Consider the following 16,408-nt stretch of genomic DNA (forward strand, 5'->3'; position numbering starts at 1 on the left):
AGAGTCTTTAACAAAAGAACTTGTGTATGTGGAAGAAAGTGTACATGTAGTCCTTGATGAGTCAGAAAAGATGAGGAATTCTAGTGGAAATGAAGATTCTGATATAGAAGAACTCGCTCCTATTCTCAAAGATAACATAGCTGAAGATATTGGTCAAGGACAAACTAATACAGTTGAGAATGATGAAGGTGATAGTGAGTCAGGATCTCAGTTACAGACTCCAACCACAATTGAAGAACATTAAGAAAGCTCTAGTCAAAATTTCCAAGGACCTGGTCTCAACAGAACTCAACTTAAAATAAGAAATTTGAAGTACAAAGCATCCCACACTCTTGAAAATCTGACATCTCCTTTAGAATCTAAAGTCCAAACAAGAGCTCAAGCTAGAAATTTCATGGGCTTCTCACCTTCTCGTCACAAATTGAGCCCAAAAATATGAAAAAAGCTCTTAAAGATGTTGACTGGATTAATGCAATATAGAAAGAGCTTCAAAAATTTGAAAGAAGCAAAGTCTGGCACCTGGTCCCCAGGCTTGTTTATAGAACAATTATTGGGACTAAATAGGTGTACAGAAATAAGTAGGATGAACATGGAACTATCAGTAGAAATAAAGCAAGGCTGGTTGTTCAAGTTTATAACCGAGAGAAAGGAATTGATTATGCTGAGACATTTGCTCCAGTTGCAAGGATAGAAGCTATCAGGATTCTTATTGCATTTTCTGCCTATATGGGGTTCAAATCTTCCAAATGGATGTGAAAAGTACCTTTCTGAATGGGAATCTGAATGAAAAAGTGTTTGTCAAACAACTTCCAGGTTTTAAAGATACAGGCTGTCCACATCATGTACTCAAATTGGATAACTCTCTCTATGGGTTGAAGCAAGCACCTAGACTTGGTATGAGAGACTCTCAAAATTTTTTGGAAAATGGCTTTAAAAGAGAGAAATTAACAATACTCACTTTTTGAAGTCAAGAGGTACCAACTTGCTAATTGTCCAAATATATGTTGATGATATAATTTTTGGAGTCACCTCTGAATCCTTATGCAAAGAGTTTGCAAAACTCATGGAAAGTGAATTTGAAATGAGCATGATGGGTGAATTGAGTTTCTTCCTAGGACAACAGATCAAGCAAACCTCTCAAGGGATAATGATTTTTCAAGAAAAATACATCAAGGAGATACTAAAGAAATATAATATGGGAGAGGTCAAGTCAATTGATACTCTAATTGGAACCAGTTCAAAGATGAAATATAATAAACTTAGTCCCTCAGAAAATGAGACCATGTATAGAGGTATTAAGGAATCCTTACTATATCTCACTATAAGCAGACCAGATATTCTATTCAGTGTGGGAATGTGTGCTAAATTTCAAGATTCTCCAAAGGAGTCTCCTTTAAAAACTGCAAAAAGAATTCTCAAGTATCTGAAAGGTCCAGGGGACCAGGTCCTTTGGAGACTCCTTTGGAGACTCCTTTGGAGAATCTTGAATATCCTGTAATACCCCGTATTAAACTTAGTAGCTTAGTTCAGCTCATAGTGCATGCATAAGAGGCTTAGAACCTGAAAAATTTAGCTAGGTGTTGAAGACTTAGCCTTATTTTGATTTATTAACTTCAAGGATTTTTAAGTTGACCTTCCGAGCTTCGAGATGATGGTTTTTGAGTTGATTCATGTTCAGGGGTGTAAGGAGCATATCTCGAGGAATTTTAAAAATTTTTGGACCAGGTTTGGGTCGTGTTTGGATTTTGATTCCAGCAGCTCAACGTGATTTTATCGTGTCGCATTGGGTATAATGATAGGCATGTCATCGCATCATGGTAGCCTTTAAAATAGCATTCCAGTTATGATTTTAATCTCTAGAGGGGTAATTAGGTCATTTACCATCACCCTAAGTCATTAAAATATAAGATTGAATGTCAGTTCAAGCATTATACACCCATTCTCCATCAATTTTCTATCCAAGAAACCCTAATGTAATTCCAAGAACTCCAAAACTCCATTACTTTCTCTTTAAGATAAATAAAAGGAATTGATCTTTTTATCCTCAGCTAAGAGATGGAATCCACATTTATTTATCTTGATTACAGTTTAAAGCAAAGAGAAGCATAACTGGTTTTCATTATGAACACTTATACTATTTTAAGGTGGATTTCCTAAAGAGCGAGCATATAAGTAATATGGGATTAGTATTTAGCACTGAGTTGGGTATGATGCCAAGGTCACATGCCCCAAAACTACATACCACCATAGATTTTAATGTCCATAGTATGTTCAGTATAATGATCACTCTACTTTAGGTTCTATTCCGATGGCAAGGGTAGAATAGCTCCTCCAACGTGGGTAAGAGACGTCGAACTCCATGATAGTCCACATGGTTTATGTCAGTTAGAAGAATCTTCCCAAAAGAAAGAGTAAAAGTACAAATTTTAGAACTAAGTGTTATGGTTTACAAAGTTTATTCAGTATGGTTTATTATCCATAATTTATGATTTTCAGCTTTTAGTTATTCAAGATCAAGGTAAGGCATTTATACTTAGCATGCATCATTTAAAAGTTTTTATGAATATTGAGTCATTGTTTTACTTATGCATTCACCCCTACATACCTAGTACATTCCAGAAGTACTGATCCACATATATGTCAATGTGCTATATTTCTTATAATATAGGTCCCGGTGCTCATTTCCAGCAGCGTGATTGATTTCAAGCATCTATACTTACATTTCAGGTCTTGGTGAGTCCTCATAGTTTGAGGGCCTATCCTACCAGATTTTTTATTGATGAAGTATTCTAGTTATTTGATGTCAGTTTAAGTTGGGTCAGCTGGGGCTTGTCCCAATGGCTCTCCAGTTAGAAGTAGAGGCTTGTCCGACTGTTTTCTATTTTAGATTCAAAGTGTTTGATTTTAAGATTTCTAAGTTTAAGACTTTCAGTAAGATATTAATTCCATTTCGGTTAAGACATTAATTCAGTATCTCAAAATTTCTTATGTCAGTTTATCTTTATTATGAGTTAGAAGAATGGGTTGTTATGGATGTGGAAAGTTGGGTCACGAAATCAAAGAGTGTCCGTATGCTAAGTAAGAAAGCAGGGATGTTCGTCCCCAGACTCAGGATACTAGCGCACCAACTCCACTAGGTCATCTATTTTATCCTCAGGGCGCATCATTCAGTACCTGTGGCGGTCAGGACCAGAATTGGTTCTATGAGTTGCCATCCCGATAGGATTAAGAGAGTTCACCAGATATTGTTACTGGTATGCTTCATGTCTTTCATTTTGATGTATATGTGTTGTTAGATCCAGGATCACATTTCTCTTATGTGACTCCTTTGATTGAGGAAAATTTTGGGATAGGCCCTGAAAATCTCTTCAAGCCCTTCTAAGTTCTACCCCAGTGGGTGAGTCAGTTATTTCCAGACAAGTCTATAAGAAGTTTTCTATCATTGTCCTGCATAAGATCATACTAGAAGACCTAATAGAGTTAGAAATGGTAGATTTTGATGTTATTCTAGGCATAGATTGGCTTTAGTCATTCTATGCATCTATAGGTTGTCGCACCCATATGGTGAAGTTTTAGTTTCCTGATAAGGCAGTTTTTGAGTAAGAAGGTAGTTCTGAATCTCTCAAAAGTCATTTCATATCTTATGTTAAGGCCAGAAAGTTGATATCCAAAAGGTGTATTTATCATTTAGTTTGAGTCAAAGATACTAAGTCTAAAGCTCCAACAATTCAGTCAGTCTGTGTAGTCAATGAGTTTCCCGAGGTTTTTCCTAAAGTTTTGCAAGGGGTACCTCCCGATAGAGAAATAGAATCCGACATTGATTTTCTTCCTAATACTCGGTCCATCTTCACCCTTCATATCGTATGGCTCCGGCCGAGTTTAAAGAGTCAAAAGAGCAGTTTAAAGACCTCTTAGAAAAAGATTTCATAAGGCCTAGTGTTTCTCCATAGGGCGCTCCAGTCCTGTTCGTGCGTAAGAAAAATAGTTCTCTCTGAATGTGCATCGACTACCGCCAGTTGAACAAAATCACATCAAGAACAAATTTCCTCTTCCCAGGATTGATGACTTATTCAACCAACTTCAAGGTGCAAGTTATTTATTTATGATACACCTCAGATCCGGCTATCATCAGCTTAGAGTAAAGGAATATGATATCCCATAGATAACCTTCAGAACCCGTTATGGTCACTTTGTATTTCTAGTCATGTCCTTCGGACTAACGAATACCCCAACAGCCTTCATGGACTTGATGAATAGAGTGCTTAAAAAATACTTAGACATGTTTGTCATAGTCTTCATTAATGACATCTTTGTCTATTCCCGTAGTGAGAGTGATCATGCAGACCATCTCTGAATTATGTTGCAAACCCTTAAATATCATCAGTTGTTTGTCAAATTCAGTAAGTGTGAGTTTTGGCTAAGATCAGTAGCTTTTCTTAGCCATATTATTTTTGGTGATGACATTAGAGTTGATCCTCAAAAGACCGAAGTAGTGAGAAACTGGCCCAGACCCATCTTTCCGTTAGATATTAGAAGTTTCTTGGGTTTAGCTGGCTATTACCAATGGTTTGTTGAAGGGTTCTATCTATTTCATCCCCCATGTCTAGATTGACTCAGAATAAAGTCGAGTTTCAGTGGTCAGATTCTTATGGGAAAGTTTTCAGGAGTTGAAGACTTGACTCACCTCAGCCCTAATTTTGACACTACCGTATGGTTTATATTGATTTATTATTTACTGTGATTCTTCTAGAGTTGGTCTTGGTTGTGTTTTGATGTAGAGAGGTAAGGTCATAGCCTATGCCTCTGACAGCTTAAACCTCATGTAAAGAATTATCCTACCTACGATCTTAAATTAGCAGTTGTTGTTTTTGCCTTGAAAATTTGGAGGTATTAACTGTATGGGGTGCATGTTGATGTGTTCACGAATCATAAAAGGTTGCAGTATGTATTTTCACAGAAAGATTTAAATATTTATCAGAGCAGGTGGGTAGAGTTTCTGAAAGATTATGATATGAGTGTTTTATATCACTCGGGAAAGGCCAATATAGTGGCAGATACCCTTAGTAGTTTGTTTATGGGTAGCATTGCTCATGTTGAGAATGATAAGAAGAAATTAGTTCACTAGGTTCATCATTTGGCTAGATTAGGTGTTCGGTTGGTTGATTCAACTGAGGTTAGTGTTTGGGTTTAGAATAGTTTGAAATCTTATTTGGTTTTCGAAGTGAAGGAGAAATAAGATAGGGATTTAAGTCTTGTTAAGTTGAAGGAGTCCGTTAGAGATCAGAAGATAGAGGTTTTCTCCTAAGTGGGAGATAATGTGTTGCGATACCAGGGTAGACTGTGTGTGCCGTGTGTTGATGGTTTGAGGCAACAGATTTTGGCGGAAGCATAGTGTGCACATTACTCTATTCACCCAAAATCCACTAAGATGTACCGTTATTTGAGGGAAATCTATTAGTGAAGTGGCATGAAGAGGGATATTTCAGAGTTTGTAGCCAAGTATGCTAGTTTTCAATAGGTTAAGGTTGAGCACCAAAAACCTGGTGGCACCTTGTAGGAGTTTAGTATTCTCACTTAGAAGTGGGAAGAGGTGAACATAGACTTTGTGACCGGGTTACCCTATTCGCGCCATCAACATGATTCAATTTGGGTTATTGTTGACAGAATGACTAAGTCAGCCATTACCTGCCAGTCCATACTTTTTACTCAATCGAGGATTATGCTAAGATTTATATTAGAAAGTTGGTTAGATTGCATGGAGTTCCTTTGTCTATCATTTCAGATAGGGGTACTCAGTTTACCTTTACTTTTGGAAAGCCTTTCAGAAGGGTCTTGGTACCCAAGTTCATCTCAGCTCAGTTTTTCATCCTCAGACCGATGGTTAGGCAGAAAAGACCATTCAGACCCTTGAGGATATATTGACGACGTATGTTCTTGATTTTAACAAAAGTTGGGATGATCACTTGTCGTTGATATAGGTTGCCTACAACAACATTTATCATTCTAGTATCCAGATGGCTCCGTTTGAGGCTCTCTATGGGAGAAGATGTAGGTCACCTATAGGTTGGTTTGAAGTGGGTGAGGATGCTTGATAGATCCAGATGTGGTGTTCAAAGCTATGGAAAAATTTTAGTTGATTTGAGAGAGGCTTAAGACAGCTAAGAGTCGTCAGAAATCTTATGCAAATATTAGAAGAAGGGATATTTAGTTTGAGGTTGGTGACTTAGTTTATTTGAAGATTTCGCCCATGAAAGGAGTGAAGAGATTTGGCAAGAAGGGGAAACTTAGTCCCCAATATATTGTCCTTGTTATAATATTGAGTCATGTTGGGAAGGTAGCGTATGAACTTGAGTTGCCTGTAGATTTGTTATCCGTACACCTAGTGTTTCATGTCTTCGTATTAAAGAAATGTATTAGTGATCCAGTTGTTGTAGTTCCTTTGGAAAACATAGATATTCAGGATAGCCTTTTTTATGAAGAAATCCCAGTTGAGATCCTTGATCACCAGATTCGTAGGCTAAGGAACAAAGAAGTTCCCCTGGTCAAGGTTATTTGGCGGAATCAGTCTGTTGAGGGAGCCTCTTGGGTAGCAGAAACAGATATGAGAACCAAGTACCCTCATCTTTTCTCTGTAAGTTTAGAATCAGCTTAAGGTAACAAGTTTTTCCTTGGATTATTTCTTTTCTATTCCCAGTTCCAGCTTTATATAATCATCCTCATGTCACTTTATGCATTCACGAGTCACTTCAGTCATATAATTATATTTCCAGGTATGCAGGTTCAGTACATAATCTCAGTTCCTCAATATTATTAGCTTAAGTAGTCTCATTCGAGGATGAATGTTCCCAAGGGAGAGATGTTGTAATATATAATACCCCACATTTTGGACTAGAATGAAAATTCGTCATTCCTATGCATGGATGTTTCAAAAGCCTCAAATCCTATATAAATTTAGTATGTTAATCAATTATGTAGTGTGGGAATCTATTTGAGCATGAATTTAGATCATAGAGGTCCCCTAACTCAAGTACAAGTTGAAAGCTTTCCTATCGTTCAAGTTTTAGTGAGCGTCAAAACTTGGGTCAACTTCAATCGACCATAACTCGTTGTATATGATGAACTAGGTAGTTTACTATATATCAAATGAAATCTCTTTGAATTAGCTTTCCAACTATACCAGTTTCTCCTAAATCTGATCTCGGAGAAAAGAGTTATTCCCATTTTATTCTAGCATGTCAAGCTGGAAAACGGTGATGACGTTTCTGATGGGCTATCACGTTTCTGATGACCTTTTTGACTACGTCGTCACATTCTGACGACGTCTTCAGACCTGGGCAGAAAATCAAGAATTTGGACCCCTTTTGTGATGACCATTCGTGATGGCCTATCACGGACCTGACGGCCTGTCATGGATGGCGTTAAGTATATTTTTCCAGTAATTCAAGGGCATTTTTGCAAGGGTATTTTTGTCATTTCCTTCACTTTCCATGACTTATAACCCTCAAGGAGCGTATTATCTTCCATTCTATTTAGTTAAACATCTCAAAAAGCTCTCTTTTACACTCTCAACCACAAGATTAGGGTTTCCATCAAACTTATCTCTCAAAAGCAAGATTCAAGCCTTTTTCCAAGATAATCAAGACTTAAGTTTCCCAATCCAAGAACTCTCCATCAAATCATCAAGGTTTCCTTTTTAAGGTATGCGTGTGTTTATTCATGGACTCCTTTCGTCCATGAAGTTCAAGAACCCTTTTCTAAAACTATATATTATGGTCTTCATGTTATGAAAGGTTTGTTGATCATGTTTATGTGTGGAATGATGCCAAGATAGAATCTTTATGTGTTATTATGAATCTATGACATCATATGAGTTGAAAACATGTTAGTTTGATTATTAATGATGAGTAATTGTATGATTTACACCTATGCCTAAGTTATGCATGTAAGGTTCTTGATAAAATACCTAAGAGACTAGAAATCATGCATTATAGCTAAATTGTGACTAAGTGAAGGATTCATGATATGCCCCTATATTTCAATGATTTTCATGTTGATATTGTGTCTTGTAAATGTTGTTGGGATGTTCATGAACTAGTCTTATGATATTATGCCATGCTTACTTGCAAATCCTACTTATGTACAAAATGTATGATATCCATGCACTTTATGGAATTCCTCAAGTTATGATATTATGGGTTGTTGATGTTGGTCACGTACTCAAGTCAGTTATGTGTGTCAGTTTCCTTCCATCGAGTCCTGGGGGTATTCGTACCCAAAAAATATAGCTGTATGCTTAGGGCCATGTCATGTTTTCATGATACTTTCAGTCAAGCCATGATCTATAGAAATCAGTCAGTCATCAGTAGTTCAGTATTCTTAGTAATCTCAGTGCTCAGTAACCTTAGTAATCACAGTAAATCTCAGTAACTTCAGTACTCTTAATCAGTCCTCAGAACTCATTATATTCCATCCGTTATCAGGATCCAGTAAACTCAGTTTTAGCTCCGCTAAATAACACCACTAGTATTAGTTAAGTTAATCAGTATCAGTTCAGCAAATCAGTTCAGTTAAGTTATTTAGTTTAGCCCAGTTATTCAGTTTAGTGTCTTTCAGATGGGAGTAGGATTCAACACCAAGCAAACCTAGGGATGGGGGCTCACCCGCTAGAATAGGACTGAGATCCCTAGAAGAAATCCCTAAGTTTCAGAACTACGTTTCCAGCGTAGGTACGAGATATCACTCGTTAGATAGGATTGACATACTCAGGGGTCACCCGTTAACATATTTATATGTATAGGACTGATCTCAGGAGTCACCCGCTAGATTAGGACTGACTCCATAGCAGATATCTTTACTGGTGGCGCAGTACTGACACCCTTCCAGTCAGGGCAGAGATTGGACCCCAGTCAGCTTAGCTTGGGTCATGTCGGTTAGATGAACACATCCCACAATTTCAGTTACAAAATCAGGGCTTTCAGACACAGTCAACTTAGATTAGTAGTATAGATTCAGTACTGTTAGATACAGTCAATGCTTATCATTGTAAATAGACTTTAAGATCACCCATTAGCTAGGACTGATCTCAACTATGATTAATCAATATCAGAATCATTAGATTTAAAGATCACCCGCTAGATAGGAATAATCTCAGACTAAGTCAAAATAATCTCAGACTAAGTCAAATCATTCTTATTATTAGTATACTCATGATCACCCGCTAGATAAGACTGATCTCATATTTAGTTATTCCAAATAGAACGGAACTCAGCTAGTTCTATCAGAACTTAGACTGTCAGATACAGTCGCTCAGTATCGGTTATATCAATTAGTTCGATCATTACAGTTATATCATCTATATCAGTTGTCATATCAGGACTATTAGACACAGTCATTCAAACTAGTTCTTCATAATTTGTACTGTCAGAAATAGTCAATAATCTATTCAGTACCTCAATAATAGTAGTGTCATGTAGTCAACATTCAGACTCAGTAGTCAGCATCATCACGAGTTCAGTTATAGTTTTTTATGCATACATGTATTCTCACATTCGTATTAGTCAGCATTGTTCATGCATATAACTGTCACGCCTCAAATCCTATTGGAGCAGACTGGCACCCGTAACCGAGGAGGCCCGGGAGAACCAGCTTATAACCTTATACTTCCCATGCATACCTCTATGACAACCCAAAATTTGGTTAGCATCATGTCGCATATAAAAGAAAATAATCACCTGTATAAGCTCGAGCACACATATATATGTATATACAATACTTGGCCGTTGGAGCCATCACGTCTATTAACAAAACACCACCTTGACTGTACATTAGGTCTACAAAGCCTCTAGATAATACACAGAGTTTAACTAAGGTCGGGACACACCCCTCCATATAACTAACTTCTACACAATACCAAAAGTGACTGGATATGACACGAAAAGCCCCGAAGCAAACTGGAGCTCACCAAAAGCAGCTGGATATCCTGGCTCCTACTTGTGTAGTGTATGAGCTGAGGTACCTGTGCCTGCAGCATGAAATGCAGGTCCCTCGTGGGGGACGTCAATACAAAATATGTACTGAGTATGTAAAGCTGTATATAATCACATATGATATAGGAGCTCAATAGAAATTAGAAACAAGTGAATAAATCGTAATAGGAGTGGACCACACTTACTAGAACTTGTGACAACCTGTACATTGTATTTATTCAATCACTTTACCTTCGTTCTTATCATCTTTGTAATCATTACTGTACTATACTGTGACCATTAGGCTGCCTCCAGTACATATCAACTGGGATCGACCCATGATAGGCTTATGCCCCTGGGATACCACCCATAAACATATAAATAAGGATCGACCCATGATAGGCTTATGCCCCTGGGATACCACCCGATAAGAGAGAACTTCCATCACTTAGTTCAATTAATCTTTGAGATTGTTATTTCGATCGCCACCGCATTTTTGATACTTTGAAATAATGATACATCAATAAGAGACATATAAATAGACCATCAATGCACTAACAATGAAGTAAGAACTCATTGGCACATCAATGAAGTGTTTTAGAGTCATCAATGCCATAACAATGAAGTACAAACTTATTGGTATATTAATGAAATATTTTGGAGTCATTAATAGCACATGGATCTTGTTTGAGTAACCGGATACCTTCTGACATTCATTAGTGCAATAAATATGTAAGATTTGGAAAACAAGTAAGTATTGGAATGTCTTAATATCTTGTAGGGTGAAAAAAAGTTCATTGGTAACGTAGGACATCATAAAAAACCATTATGGATCACATGTTATTAAATAACTTTGGAAACTTTCTTATTAGAACAATTGTTCACTTTCATGCCAAAGATATGGTATAGAGTATGTTTTACATACCTGACTGTCAACCTTCAATACTAGTCCCAAATGGACTTCCCGTCTTTTCGAATTACTTATCTACAATGAACATATATAGCAATCTAGTATTAGCAACCAAACGTCATAATTCAATTATTTGAATTCACCAAACTAGTGGTTGAGTAGTAAACCTTAATTATACCATACAGGGTGTCACTTTAGCCCTCTTATACTCCAATTACATTCACATGCCATGCATATTCATACAACATCCTCCAATATCAAGTTTGGATTCATTTATCCTTCCAACCAATCCATTAAACCAAATTGAGTCATAGACATAAATAATCATCAATTCAATAGTCTATCACCATATCCACCTTCCATAACTCAATTACCATATCCATCTTCCATAACTCAATTACCATATCCATCTTCCACAATTCAATACAACCAAACCATTCAAAATAGTGCATAACACTACTTCCATCACCTTTCAATAACAACCAATACATATAATCCTCTATCACACATATACATATGGAAAAGAACAAGGGAAACAATATTCATACCTTAGAATTCACCTCTTGATTATGCAATCCTGTTTGCATAAATAATAGGTGCCGTTCGAAGCTCTCGAGATGACAAATGCAGTTATCGGATTACTTTGGAATTTCTACGGTTGAATAAAAAGTAATTTAAAGGTCAAATTTGGCTAGGGTTTGTTCTCTCTCAATGATTGATGATGAAAATGAGTTTTTGAACTCATATACATGTATATATACACATATTCCCGTCCATAATATCATAGGGAATGACCAAAATGCCTTTAAAATTTAAATAATGTCAAATCTGTCCTTTGGTGGACTGTTTTGATAAGCTAAAGTAGATCGACCATAACTCTTTGCTCTGCTATCGGATTTAGATGAAATTGGTATCGTTGGAAAGATAATTCAAAGAGATTTCATTTCATATAAAGTAGGCCACCTAGTTCGTCCTGTACAAGGAGTTATAGTCATTTGAAGTTGACCCTAAAAATCTATTTTGAGAGGCTGAAGTAAAACGAGTATAACTCCTTACTCAAACGTTGGAGTTGGATGAAATCAATTGAATTGGAAAGAAGACTCAAAGATATTTCTTTTAATAGGTCACAGCTCTCCCATTTCATTATATTAAGGGAGTTATGATAGTTCAAAGTTGACCCAAAAAATTGGCTGGCCTCAGTAGTTTGTGTGCAGGAAATTTTCCTGCACATTTACTATTCCCAAATATCCCGGCCACCGTTTTATAGTTTCGAACGTGCTCGATTATATCCAAAACCTATCCGTTTTTAGAAATCTTTATATCGTTGGAAAGCGTATTCAATAACCTTCGCATGGAACCATCGACGGACAAATTTCGGTATAAATAAAATAAAAAAATTAATTCCATATAAATAAGACCAATACACGTACTTGAATACGCTAATACACGTATTTGAATATGGGGTGTTACATCCTTCCCCACTTAGGACATTCGTCCTCGAATATTAGCGTAGTTATTCAACCAAAACAAGTTCAAGTCCATCATTAACATTCACATCATAACATAAATACTATGCATATATAAAAAAAACTTACTTGTTAATGTTCTAACTCCGTTTCTTGAACTTCCTCTTCATCTTTGAACAAATGAGGGTACTTAGATTTCATTGCTTCCTCAGCTTCCCATGTAATCTCTTTCTTTTGATGATTTCTCCAACGTACTTTCACCGATGCTATCTTTTTATTTCTCATCTTCTTAACTTAGCGATCTAGAATAGCAATAGGCACTTCCTCATAGGTAAGATCTTCCGCAATTTGCACATCCTCAGTAGAAGTGATATGTGATGGATCTCCGATGCACTTTCGAAGCATTGACACATGAAATACCGAATGTACTGATGAGAGCTCTTGGGGTAGCTCTAATTCATATGAAACTTGTCCAAACCTTCGAGTGATCTTATACAGGCCTATATAACGTGGACTCAACTTCCCTTTCTTGCCAAATCTCATTACCCCTTTTATTGGTGATACCTTCAAAAATACCCAATCACCTATAGAAAACTCTAGCCCTCTCCTTCTACTATCCGTATATGACTTGTGTCGACTTTGGACTATTTTCAGTCGTTGCTGAATTACTTTAACCTTCTCTATGGCTTGATAAACAAGATCCGATCCGAACAAAAGAGTTTCACCCACTTCAAACCATCCTATTGGTGATCTACACTTCCTTCTATATAAAGCTTCATATAGTGCCATTTTGATACTTGAATGATAGCTATTTTTGTAGGCAAACTCACTAAGAGGTAAATGATCATCCCAGTTGCCCTTAAAATCTATTACACAAGCTCGTAGCACATCTTTAAGTGTTTGGATGGTACGTTCTGCTTGTCCATCTGTTTGAGGGTGAAAAGCTGTACTCAACTTCATTTGCGTTCCCAAACACCTCTGAGAAGGCTTCCAAAAGTTTGCGGTAAATTGGGTTCCCCGATCTGATATAATAGAGATTGGCACTCCATGTAATCGGACTATCTCTTTAATGTACAGTTTCGCATACTCTTCAACTGTGTAAGTGGTCCTAACTGGTACGAAATGTGCGGATTTGGTAAGCGTATCAACAATCACCCATATAAAATCAAACTTTCGGGATGTATGAGGTAGACCAATAATGAAATCCCTATTGATTATGTCCCACTTCCAGCTTGGAAGATCAATGCATTGCATATAACCTCCGGGTTTTTGGTGCTCAACTTTAACTCTTTGACAATTTGGACATTCAGCTACAAATTCTGCAATGCTCTTCTTCATGTCATTCCACCAATACATATCTTTCAAATCTTGATACATTTTGGTTGATCCTGGATAAATGAAATACCTTAAAAAATGTGCCTCTGTCGTAATCTTCTTTCTTAGCCCGTCTACATCCGGCACACACAATCGGTTTTAGCACTGAAGTACTCCTTCTCGCATAAGCTCAAATACCTTGGTTGAACCACTCTAAACGTTCTACTTAAGTTGTAATAAAATAGGATCTGCATATTGCTTCTCTTTCACTTCAGCTACTAATGAAGATTCCGCAGCATTATGTACGATAAGCTCTTTATCCAGAGTTTCAAGAAGGCGAACTCCCAAACTAGCTAACTGGTGAAGATCTTTAATCATCCCTTGCCTTTCTATAGGCTCCATCATAGCCTTACAACTTAACGCATCAGCTACCACATTTGCTTTCCCTGGATGGTACAAGATATCAACATCATAGTCCTTTAATAGTTCAAGCCATCTCCGCTGCCTTAAATTTAGATCCTTCTGATTAAAAATATATTGCAAGCTCTTATGGTCAGTATATATATCAACATGAACCCCATATAAGTAGTGGCGCTATATCTTTAAAGCAAAAATAACTGCTGCCAGCTCAAGATCGTGTGTAGGATAATTTTTCTCATGTGGCTACAATTGTCTAGAAGCATATGCTATTACCTTACCATGCTGCATTAATACACATCCTAAACTAATTCTAGAAGCATCACAATACACTGTATACCCTTCGGTGCCTTCTGGAAGTACCAACACGGGTGTAGAAATCAACTTGTTCTTTAAATCTTGAAAACTCTTCTCACAGGCATCATTCCATTAGAATTTGGATGCTTTATGGGTTATCTTGGTTAAGGGTACTGAAATGGAAGAAAAGCCTTTAACAAACCTTCTATAATAACCGGCCAACCCGAGAAAACTATGAATCTCCGTAGGCGTTGTGGGCCTTGGCCAATTCTTCACAACTTCTATCTTTTGAGCATCAATCCTTATCCCTTCACTAGATACAATATGGCCCAAAAATGCCACCGACTTTAACCAAAACTCACAGTTAGAGAACTTTGCATAAGGCTTACAATCACGAAGAGTCTGCAATGCCTGTCGTAAGTGATTGGCACGGTCCACTTCTAATCTAGAATAAACTAGAATATCATCTATAAAAACTATCATAAATACATCCAGGAATGGCTTAAACACCCTATTCATCAAATCCATTAAAGCTGCGGGTGCATTTGTTAGCCCAAATAACATAACTAGAAACTCATAATGACCATACCGTCTTCGGAAAGCTATCTTGGGTATATCCTTCTCTTTAACCCTCACTTGGTGGTAACCTGACCTCAAATCAATCTTAGAAAAACACTTGACGCCCTATAACTGATCAAATAAATCATCAATTCTTGGAAGAGGATATTTATTCTTAATAGTCACCTTATTCAATTGCCGATAATCAATACACATCCTCAGCGAGCCATCCTTTTTGCGCACAAATAACACTGGTGCTCCCCAGGGGGACATACTAGGCCTTATGAATCCCTTCTCTAGCAAATCTTTCAATTGATTTTTCAATTCTCGTAATTCTGCTGGGGCCATTCTATATGGAGGAATGGATATTGGTTGGGTGCCTGGTATTACATCAATACCAAACTCTACTTCTCGTTCAGGAGGAAAACCTGGAAGATCTTCAGGAAATACATCAAAAAATTCATTTACCATCGGAACAGCGTAAAGAGTTGGTGGCTCCGCTTCTGTATCCCTTACTCTAACTAAATGATATATGTATCCCTTGGAAATCATTCTTCTTGCCTTAAAATAAGAAATAAATCTACCTCTTGGCGCGCTAATTTCACCTTTCCATTTAAGGACTGATTCATTTAGAAAATGGAAATATACCTTTTTCGTGCAGCAATCAATTGTGGCTTAATAAGACGTCAACCAGTCCATACCCATTATAACATCAAAATCTACCATTTCTAACTCCACAAGATCAACCATCGTATCACGACCACAAACAGTTACTATGCAATTTTGGTAAATCCTTCTAGCTATAATAGATTCCCCAACCGGTGTGGATACTTTAAATGGATTAACTAACAGTTCGGGTATTCTTTCGAACTTTCCAGCAACCAATGGAGTAACATAAGATAATGTAGAACCAGTATTAATTAAGGCATATAAATCGAATGAAAAGATAGACAACGTACCCGTAACCACATCTGGGGAAGCCTTTAAATTCTGTCGATCCGCTAGAGCATACGTATGATTTTGAGCCCCGTTAGAACTCGTGGCTCCTCTATCACCTCTAACTTGACCCATTGGTTGTGCACCCCTTCCTGAATAAGGCATCGATGATGATGATGCAACAAATGACATCGTAGGTCGTGCCATACCCCCTATGCCCCTTCGTGGGCATTCTCTCATCATATGCCTCGGCATACCGCACCAAAAACCAACATTGGTCCCCAGTCGACATGCGCCCAAATAATACCTTCCACATTTATTTCATGGTTCTTGAGGAGGTCTCGATTGGCTCATATTTCCTTGCCCTTGGTACCCCACTATTTGCGAACTCTGACTCTCACTTCTGTGCCTAAATTGATTTCCTCTGGACCCTTGGAACTGTGGTGGGGCACTAGCTGCAGAATAAGAGGATAGTGGCCTAGGTGGTCTAGCAGAAAACTATGGTCTGAACCCTCTTTCGGATGCCATGAACTGCCCTGTAGATC

The sequence above is a fragment of the Capsicum annuum genome, chromosome 12 (genome assembly GCF_002878395.1).
Source record: "Capsicum annuum cultivar UCD-10X-F1 chromosome 12, UCD10Xv1.1, whole genome shotgun sequence".
In the NCBI taxonomy this organism is placed as follows: domain Eukaryota; kingdom Viridiplantae; phylum Streptophyta; class Magnoliopsida; order Solanales; family Solanaceae; genus Capsicum; species Capsicum annuum.